General features: G+C 46.7%; 1 pseudogene; it reads right to left on the bottom strand.

The window, feature by feature from the left end:
• Positions 1-5,608: 5,608 nt before the first annotated feature.
• On the bottom strand, positions 5,609-9,031 carry LOC131926120 (phosphoglycerate mutase 1-like; annotated as a pseudogene).
• Positions 9,032-10,957: the final 1,926 nt, after the last annotated feature.

Genomic DNA, 10,957 nt, shown 5'->3' with positions numbered 1-10,957 from the left:
GTAGTGATGCATATCATACTCTAAGTAAACAAAATAAGAAGAAACACAAATAGCCAAAATAATACTTGACAAGGTGTCTAACATCTTTAGCTATCAGGGAAATTCTAATTAAAACTACTTTGAGAGTTTAATCTTGTCTCAGCCAGAATGTCCAGCATCAAGAAAACAAATGACCAGTGGCCGTGAGGATATAGGGGGAAAAGGAACTCTTTGTCCACTGTGGGTGGGAAAGTAAACTTGTGTGGCCACTATGGAAATCAGTGTGAGGCACCTTAACAAGTTGGAAATAGAACTACCAAGTGACCCAGCTATACCAAGCACTCTTGGGTACATACCTGAAGGACTCTTAGTCAGCATATTATGGATACTTGAGCATTCAGGTTTGTAGCCATACTGTGTACTATAGCCAGGAACTAGAGCAGTTGAGATGTCCATCAAAAGATGAATGTATTTTAAAAATGTGGCACCCATGCACAATGGAATTCAATTCCGCCACAGGGAAAGATGAAGGTATGACATTTGCAGGATGTGATTGTGACTGGAACTTATTACGTTACTAAAATGAAGCCAGACTCAGAAAGACAATAACATGTATCTCATATGTGGAGCCTACATTTAAAATGACATGTGTGTGTATGTATGTATGTATGTATGTATGTATGTATGTATGTATGTTTGTAGGTCATGAAACCAAAAAGGTGATCATGAGGGGGCAATCTTAAGGGAAGCAGGAAGTAGAGAGGTAATAGGAAAACAAAGCAGTGGGTGCTGGGGGAAGAAAGGGAAGCAGCATTTGGACGAAACACATGACACACATGAGCTGTTGCATTGTCTCCCGAGCTTCACCCCTGCTGTGTGTGCATGCGTCCAGAGGAGCAGCAGTGAGGAACTGAAGGCCGAGATTTCCTTTCTTGCTTCATTCCTAGACCAGGGCTAAGTGACAAGTCTGGGTGACACTGTATTTCTGGCAAGAGATCAAGAGCCCTGCTCCAGGTCATCCTTGCTGACCTGATAGCCCTGGCGGAAAGCTGTCCAAGGGAGCAGCCATGTGAGTGGACACTGCTGGAGCTGTCTCTGTCACGGACTCACTGCCAGCTGTCCAGTCTCAGCCTTGTCCTGACGCCACAATGAGCAGTTCCTGTTCTGCTGCCATCGGGAGCCACAGCAAGAAGGACTCTGTATATTCAGAAAGATGACTTCCTATGGACCATGACACCTTTGAAATGTGGCTTTTGGCAAAACACCAGACTGTCCTATCCTGGGCCTCAGTTTCTCACTCATCACCCATTGTGCCCACTTCACAGAGCAGCATGGAGTTTAGGGAGATGATGTGCGGGGTGCCTGCATGCAGGAGGCGCTCTACATGAGGCTGTGTGGAGTCACTCTGAGCTTGCAAGGGAAGGTGGAGCTCAAGAGTTTGAAGGTGTTTGCAACTAGCCTACCCACATTCTCAGTTTATCTCCATTTCCTGGACAACAGCACCATTGAGTTGAGTTGCCCAGAATGGTTGACACTGGATGTGCAAAGGGACTTTCAGAGTCACTAGCTTGAGCCCAGCACCTCCCTATGCCTTACTGTCCCCACACAAGGTTGCTATTCAATTATATTCATCTCTTTTCACAGGAAGGATACATTTTGATGTTTTCAGAGTTTTATATTTTCAAAACGATTCTAGTTGAAAGTTCATAGAAGGAAGTTTAGATTTACTTCCTGGGGTCTCTCTTTGAAGGGTAATGAGTATAATTTTATGACGACTTTTTCATTTGTTAGAAGAGAACAATACATGCCTTTTGTATGACAGTCAAAAGTCGGCTCCTTCCTTCTTCTATCCTCTTCAACCTCAAACTTTCCCAACATCAAATATGTCCCATTTCCCCTCTAGTGATAATTTTATTAACATATGCAATTTTGCAAAGAGTCCCAACAATCTCATTGTTCTATTGAGCAACTGAACTCTTGAGTATTAGATGGATAGATAATTTTAGTTCTAATAAGGACTTCAGGATCTGGTATAGTTAGTTAGTTAGGTTAGGTATAGTTAGGTTAGTGGAAAGTTTTAAAAATTGTGTGTGTGTGTGTGTGTGTGTTGTTTAACACAGTTGGAAGGAGCAGATAAATGGTCTGCTTCTGATAGACTTGACTACTGTGGGGGCCCAAAGACAGTCATAAAAATGTTCTAGGGTTGTTTCTCAGTGCAACTTCACACAGGCCTAGGTACTGCCTATGACCTTCCGGAGACAGCTGCAAACACGGTAGGTCCTGCTTTTTATTTAACAGACACCTTTGGTTTTCTGAGTCAAGGTTTTGCTGTGCAGCCCAGGCTGCCCTTGAATTTTCAAGGCTCCCACCTCTGTCTCCAATTGCTGGGGCTTACCATTGTGTGCCTCCATGACAAATGTATTCATTGTGTTGTGCTGCACACACAGTTCTCCGTCAGGTGGTTTGCTACACAATCATCCATTACAGCATCTGTCAGAGATGTCAGAGCCTCCCTATCATAGGCTACTGGTCTTCTTTATGTCCAGCATCTACAGAGCCACTTTCTAATACAGGAGCCACTGTGGTCATGTGGGTATCTGTACTAAATTAAAATGAAATAAAATGGAAAAAAAAACCTCTCAGTTGAACACTCTGGGTGCTTGGTAAGCACATGTGGTTTTGGAAGCTGTGGTGGACATGAGTCCAGAACCTTCCATAATGGTGAAAATGTTGCTGGATGCTGCTGTGGAGGTCAGCCAGGCTTGGTAGGCACTGATCTGGGGTGTCAGTCATGTGGCTTGGAACACACAGCAGCCACACACTCCCATGGGCTTGAATCTGAGCTCTGGTAATGACAGTCAGGTCCATGGCAGATGCAGGATTGCTGCTGAGGTGGACACGCAGGCCTGCCTCCCAAAGTGGGCAGCAGAGGTGGAGGAGCCTAATGCAGCGTGACCCTGGCCCTGCCATTGCCTCCCTTTTACTTGGCACCTTGTGTCCTTGCTTAAGTTCTTTGAGCTTCCATTGTTTTTCTTCCTAAATGTTATGATTTTGCCCCTTTCACCCAGATCCTGGCACAGTAAGGAGAAGCTTGGTGACAATTCAATGAGAGGAACCATTTTGATTTTCTGATAATTTGCCTACTCTGTCCCAGAGAGAACAAACATGGCCACCAGCAAAGTTTCATAAGACACAAACCACCATGGCCCTTTTGTCATGACTTGTCATGTGACTTTTTCTTTGTGCTCTTGAAAAACGTGTTAATAATTGTTTTTCCTCTCTCTCTCTCTCTCTCTCTCTCTCTCTCTCTCTCTCTCTCTTCTTTGATTTTTTTTTTTTGAAGCATGATTTCTCTGTGTAGCCCTGGCTGTTCTAGAACTTGCTCTGTAGAAAAGGCTGGCCTTGAACTCACAGAGATCCACCTGCCTCTGCCTCTGCCTCCACCAGTGCTGGGATTAAAGGTGGGCACCATCACCAATGGCTTGGCTCTCTCTTCTTCTCTGATGTTTAAAACATAACACAACATTTGAGTCCAAGTTTCAAATCCTATGACATAAAATGAAGAGCCATTGACGCTTCCTCTTATCATTTAAACACAAGCGGACATGTTGCACCTCTTCCTTACAGTTCAACACAGTTGTTCCTTTATCTTATTTTTATAAAGAAATCCGGGGAATGAAGCCGTGGGTGTGGAATGCCTGGTCGAGGCATGTTCAGGGCTGAGGCGAGGACTCCTTGGTGAAAGCACTTCCTGTACAGTCGTGAGGACTGAGGTCTGGATCTCCAGAACCCATGTGAAAGCTGAATGCCTCTAGTGGCACACATGTAATTCCAGCACTTGGAAGGTGGAAGATGGGGATCCCTAGAGCTAGCCTGCTAGACAGACTAGCCATAGCAGCGAGATCTGGGTGCCACCAAGGGACCCTGCCTCAGTGAATGAGGTGGAGCATAAAAAGACATTGGATGCCAACCCCTCGGCATCCACCCCTGGACCTACTCACATGAGCACACACCATAAATACACACATGTGAAAGAAAAAGAGGCTTGAACCTACAGGGTGTCGTGGTGTACAATTATAATTGAGCCCTCAGGATGCTGAGGCAGGAGGATCTAGAGTTTGAAGCCAATCTGTCTAGGCTGTACAGAAAGATTTTGAGTGCAGAAACAAAATAAAGGCATGTAAATTTTTTTTTTTTCCCCTGAGATGGAGTTTCTCTGTGTCGCCTGGGCTATCCTGGAACTGTAGACCCGGCTGGCCTCGAACTCAGAGATCTGTTTGCCTCTGCTTTCGAAGTGCTGAGATTTGGCTGCATGTAACCCAGGGTCTCCTACATAATAAGCAAGTATTCTCCCAGTGAATATCACTCCCAAAACACATAACAAGTTTAAAATAGGACATCAGTTTCTATGTTACCCTCCCCTAACTCTTGATAATCCCACTTCAAAGAGTACCGGAAGGGGCTGTTTCTCCACCCTTGACTTACTGTGAGGCGTGGGGCAAACTTGTGATTTTTATGCTGACTTCTTTATTTGCTGGAGTTTCCAAGCCTCTAACTCTAAGTGAAACTGAGCAGGTTTCAATGTTGATGATGACATTCATATCTCTTGTCATTTCTCCATTGGGTTTTTCATCTTTTTCTTTGCATATTAAGAACAAAGGTCACTATCATCTTTACAGGTAGGGAGTGTCTTGGACATGGTGGGCAACTGGCAAGGTGAGTGTCTGCTTGCTTTGATCCACTGTCCCACTTACAAGAATTTACTCTCTGAACAGAACTGAGTCTTCAACAGAAGGGGACAGCTATATACCCAGTAATTTTCATTTTAAAAAAATGGAAACAGTGTTGAAAGTGAAACTGTTTTGAGGCTGCGCAGGACGTGGATCGCTTCTGAATGCAGCAAGCCACAGGCAAAGCAGCTCCCTAATAACAATGGCTGAAGAAAAATATGCTAAGAGCCTCATGAAAATGACCCATTCCTGGAAGGGAGTATGGAAAATTGAAAACAATGATGGGTGTGAGGCGGAACAGCGGGAGACACCTCTAATGGTAAGCAGCAAAGCCATCAGGAGATGGGGAGGGGTACAGGTTCTCCTGGAAATATGCTGTCCCCTGGGCTGCACATCAAGCTTCAAAGGTCCCCTCACACCCGCCGCTTCCCCAGCCTCAGCCACAGCTGCACAACTTTGTGATATTTGTCTTGATTCTCTTGGTCTATTTTCTGTTACTGTAATTGAATATCGTTAGAATAAACCCTGAACCACCCCTGTCTGATCCTAACTGAGGCTCCTCCCCCTTCACTGCCATTGCCTAACTCAGACTCCTACTATTACCAGCATCCTGATAGCCTGGGGCAAGGCAGTTTCTAAAGATAAAAGAACCCTTATCTTGACTAACAACTCCAGGAAGGAGAAACCCCAGGCTTTCACTTAGCGCCCCCGCCCCACCGCAGTTGAGTTTAATTTCCTATTCCCTGAAGCTCTTATATTAGCCCCAAGCATCCCCTTCCCCTTTAGCAGACACCCATTTCATGCTGTGTCTCCCTCTCACTGTTTGAAATAAGCAGATTCATCTTTCTGCCCCCTGTCTCTTTAAGCAACCTCAGAAATCCAACAAATACCACAGCTGGTAACGTCTTGAGAATAAAGGTTTATTTGGGTCACTTAGTTTTCAGAGGCAGAAAAGGGCCAAGGTCCGGGGGTGGTTTTTGGTAAGGCCTTTTCTGCTTGTGGGGTCTCTGCAGAGCCTTGAGGTGAGGCAAGGCACAGCTTGGTGAATGGGCCACAAAAGAGAGACCAGAGTCAAACTGGCTTCTTCAGTTACCCATTCTTGAGAGGACCCATTAGCCGGTGAGTCAATGAATGCGTAATCCCATGAATAACTTCTTAAAAGTCCCACCTGGGGATGGGGGAGACGGCTCAGATGTTAAGAGCCTTTGCTGTTTTTGTAGAGGACTCAAGTTTGGTTTCCAACACCTGCGTGGTGGTTTACAACCATCTCTAGCTCCAGTTCCAGGGGATGTGATGCCCTCTTCCGGCCTCTGAAGGCACCATGTGATGTGAAGAGAGATCGTCTCTCCATGGAGCTGCTCACAGCATCACCTCTTGGGAGGAACACAGGGTGAGAAACACTGACATCCCAGGAGTTCAGGAAGACTTGAGATCAAATCGGTCATAGCAGTCATGGGTGTGAGAAGAGAAACTGTGGTCGATGATTTGATTTCCTTGACTCAAAAATAATGTTCGTTTTCTTTTCTTTTCTTTTTTTTTTTTACTTGCACATCACTCTTTTATTATACTGATCTGGAAAGAGATTTACTAGTTACGCACCAAACCAGTTCTGTACCCACATGATAGGGTCAAGCAACTGGAACATGATTCAGACAGTGAAAGACAGAAACCTGGACATGATCAAGGGGTACTTCACCTCTACAATACAAGGCAGAGGAATCCTAGAACACAGTAAGAGGCACTTCTGCTACTTGAGGACAAGGAGTTTATCCCATTTGATGGGAAGAATGGCTTATTTTCTGGTGACCATACGGGACTATTTCAATCACCACTAGAAACCTCAGAGGGGCTTTCATGTGCTGATAAATATATATGTACCTTTTTTTTTTTTTTTTTTTTTTTTGTAAAGGTAAATGTAACACATAGATTGGACAGGATTGATCTCAACCTTCTGGGGCCAGTAGCTCCTTTAGAGTCAGAGGAAGGTAGTATCTTTTAAATCACCATGCACTTTCACCCTCCCCTGGAATGGCTGCAGCCCCCAGTTACCTAACTGCGGAAGGGTGCAGGACAGGCTCCAGGGACAAAATTGGGCTGCAGCTTCTCATTGGTCACACCACAGCATGGTTCCTCCCTGACCTTTTCCTTAAGCAGACCCTTAGTCAACAAAGGACTAAGAGAAACTGTAATTACTACCTGTCAACTCTCCTGGTAAGAGGAGCTGTCCCTGGATGTGGACCAAGATCCTTCACCCCAGAGGTGTTATTCCGACTAGATTCTATGAACGGAGTGGGTGCAGAGCATAAAATTCTAAAATGAAAATGGGAGCCACGGGTCCCCATCTGCAGCTACAACTTAAACTTAAGATCCTAAAGATGTAGTCAGCGTGACAGGTGCTGGGGAAGGGTGCCGGAGACATAAACAGGCAGGGAGGAGGGTACTGGGGTAGGAGTTTGCCTGCTGGCCTTCACTACTTGGCCTTGCCCTGAGCAGCCACAGCTTCCGTGGCTTTCCGCACCGTCTCTTCATCTCCCAGGAACTGCATGGGTTTGACCGGGCTTCAAGTTCTTGTCCAATTCATAGACAATGGGGATGCCAGTTGGCAGGTCCAGCTTCATGATGGCCTCTTCTGAGAGACCCTCCAGATGCTTGATGATGTTCCGAAGGCTGTTGCCATGGGCCGCCATCAGGACTCTTTTCCCCTCGTGATCTGGGGGACAATTTCTTCATTCCAGAAGGGCAGTGCTCTGGCAATAGTGTCCTTCAGGCTCTCACAGGAAGGCAGCTGGTCCTCAGTAAGGTCTGCGTGCCTGCGATCCTTGCTGATGATCGGGCTCCATTGGAGGCAGGAGGGTGGGGGGACATAATGAGATTGCCTCCAGATCTTTATCCGCGGCCTCATCATGCTTAGCAGCAGTTTTTGCTTTATCAAGACCAGTCAGACCCCCACAGTGTAGCTCACTGCAGTGCCAAGTCCTAACTACTGGCAGCCACATCTGGCCAATGGCATCCAGGACTGTCCAGAGGGTCTGGATGGCTCTCTTCTGCACGGAGGTGAAGCAGATGTCAAATTCATAGCCAGCATCCAGCAACACCTGTCTGCCGCGCTTCGCCTCGTCCTGACCCACTAGGCTCAGGTTGGTGTCGTACCAGCAGCTGAAGAGGTTCTCCAGGTTCCAGGCTCTCAGCACTGGCTTATAAGCCGCTGTGGCAATAGGCAGGGGGATGCGGCAGGGACTGAGGAGATTCTGCTCGCAGCCCACCCCACGACTGCGCCTCAAAATTCTTTCCTTTAATAGACACATATAAACATAAAATTGTATATATTAATGCTGTTTCTTTTTTTTTTCTTTTTTGGTTTTTCGAGACAGGGTTTCTCTGTGTAGCTTTGCGCCTTTCTTAGAACTCACTTGGTAGCCCAGGCTGGCCTCGAACTCATAGAGATCCTCCTGTCTCTGCCTCCCAAGTGCTGGAATTAAAGGCGTGTGCTACCACCGCCCGGCCAATGCTAAGTTTCAATACCTGTGTATATTGCATGATGTTAAATCAGGTTAAGTGTGTTAATTTTTTCATTTATCATTTCTAGATGGTGAAATGTTTCAAAATCCTTTTCTTCTATGTTTTAAAATTTCTAGCCCAGCCAGTCACACTACGGCACCAATAGCTCACCAGAACTTCTACCCGACTGAACTTAGCTCCCAGGCCATCTTACTACATGGATTTAGAAATATACGAGAACTAATGCTTATTTAGAAATAAATGAGAAGTATATGAGAACTAATTAGCAGGGTGCTAACAGTCTGGGTGCTAAGGGGCTTCCTCCGTGTCTAACAGTCGAATGGAGACAATCTCAGTCTCCTAATGAAGACATCCTCAGTTTCAGTCTCTAAGTTAGTGCAAACTGCAGCAGGCTGTGTGTGTTCTGATCAACCAACACCTCGACACATTTGGAGCATCTGCAGGATGCAGCTCTGACAGGCAGCTCGAAAGGAGAAAGTGTAGTTTATCAGCCTCAAAGGTGACCTGCCAAGCAGCATGCCTGGGAAGCTTTCGCAGCCTGAGTGGTTGGACGGCGGAATGGACAGCTGGGAGCCTGTGGGACTAGGAAGGAGGTTGTCTAACGCCTTGGACAAGAAGATAGGCAGGTGTGAGGGGCGGGGCCATGGGCGGTTCCCACAGCCTGCTTTCCTACAGGTCATTCAGGCAACCTTGTCTCGGCTCTACCCCAAACCGGCCTGTCCCGGGCTAGTGCTTCCTTCAGGGACGCAGTGCAGACCCCCCAGGCGCCTTCCTGGCAACCCTGAAGACTTGCGCTTGCTCATCACTTACTTGGGGGTCCTTTATCAGTGTGTAAACTGTTCTTCTTGTAGCCCCTTAAATAATGTATATTTCGTACCAATTCTGGGACGTCGCTGGATCTCAGCCACCAAGAAGTCAGGACAATTCTTCGCCCAGCTGGAAGATGCTAACTATTTCCTTCCCTCTTCCATTGTTTTCATCACCCAGTGGCTGCAAAACGCATCCTTTCTTGACTTCCCGCTTGGGGGCAGCAGTGAGTTGTCGGCTCTAGTTCAGTGCAAGCGGTGCCAGGCCAGCAAGCCGTGCCAGGCCAGCAGGCTAGCCAAACTTACCTTCAGGGCAAGTTCAGTACCCACCTCTGCTCCAGGTGCCTTCCGCACAGATTGCTGTGAACACGATGGTTCTTGAAGCGGGTCTGTAGCGTGGATACGTCCTCCAGTGTGCAGGTAAGGAAATTTGATCTCGGCCCTATTAAGCACATTTCTCAGAATCATGCAGTTTAGTGGGTGGAGGAAGCCATCATGGAAGGCCTAGAACTCAAAACCTCTCAGTAGACAGAAATGTTCTAATCCTCTGGACTGAGACGGTGCCATGTAGGGCTGAGAGGCAGCCTCAGAATAGCACTGATCGCTAGAAAAGAGTTGCACCCACTGTTTAGGTTTTTTTCCCCCCCAGCAACCACATTACAAAGTACTACAGATAGGAGACCAGTTTTCAATAATGTCCCATCTATAAGCCGGTGTATTGAGAGCATGGTTATTTAGCCATGTGATCAATAGACTTATTAGCTGTGTGTTTTACTTGGCTCAGTAAACTTGAGTTTACTGAACTTTCAGAACTCAGTGAAACTGAGTGCGCGTCACACACAGCCTGCCTTCATTTGCAGCTTCCCTTGGGTAGCGGTGGCAAAGTTGCAACCAGCAGCCTGCCTCCAGCCCCGCCGCATTCCTGAGCATCCTGTTGGCTACACACCGTCTCTCACTAGGCTCAATTTAATTTTCATCTGGAGAACGTGGACTTCGTAGATCTGCCAACTCCACAGGGTTGCGGTGAGGTCGAGAGACAGAACCCAAGTTCCGAAGACCCGACCGGAGGGAGCAGCACTGTGTTGGAGACTCTTGGTTTCCAAAGCAACCTGATGTGACAGGTTTAGGAAGACTGTGGAGTGAGATGTCCGAAGCTTATCTGTGTATTAGTTACTTCTCAGTTTGCTGTGACCAAACACTGGACAAGAAACACTTAAGGGAACAACACTTTATTCCCGCTTCCGGTGTGAGGGAATCTTTCAATGGTGATGGGGAAGGCATGGTGATTGGAGTCAGCTGGTTTACATCGAGTCAGTGCTGCTCAGATTACTTTCCTTTATTTAGTCCAGGACCCCAGCCACCGGGATGGTGTCCTGGCTGTTTTTTTTTTTTTGTTTTTTTTTTGTTTTTTGCCGACTTGACACAGGATAGAGATATCTGGAAAACGGCAATTCAACTGAGAAAATGCCTCCATCAGATTGCCTGGATGCAACTCTGCAGGGTATTTTCGTGATGAATGATTCACGTGGGAGGGCCCAGGCCACTGGGGGTGGTGCCCACCCTGGGCAGTGGGAACGAGGGGAATTTTGTGTAAGTGAAAGTTTATCCAGGGAGGGGATTAAAGCATTTCCATACATGTTTTGCAAAGTGAGGGAGATAACATGATTTGAATTCCTCTCATAAACAAAGGTTTTTACAGTATTTGATGGAAAAGACTAATTTTTTTCCCTGTTGCTTTTACACTAGGAAGATAGCTCAGCTGAAAAGTGCTTCCCGCAAAGGCACGAGCGCGTCTGAGTTCCAATCCCCACTCCCCACTTAAGAAGCCAGGGGTGATAATACAAGCTTGTAATCCCAGCCTTAGGGAGGCAGGGACAGGATCCCTGGAGCTCATTGGCCGAATAGCCTTGTTACTAGGGAAAG

Source organism: Peromyscus eremicus, chromosome 16_21 (genome assembly GCF_949786415.1).
Source record: "Peromyscus eremicus chromosome 16_21, PerEre_H2_v1, whole genome shotgun sequence".
NCBI classification, from domain to species: domain Eukaryota; kingdom Metazoa; phylum Chordata; class Mammalia; order Rodentia; family Cricetidae; genus Peromyscus; species Peromyscus eremicus.
This window is presented reverse-complemented; position numbering and strand designations above follow the sequence as displayed.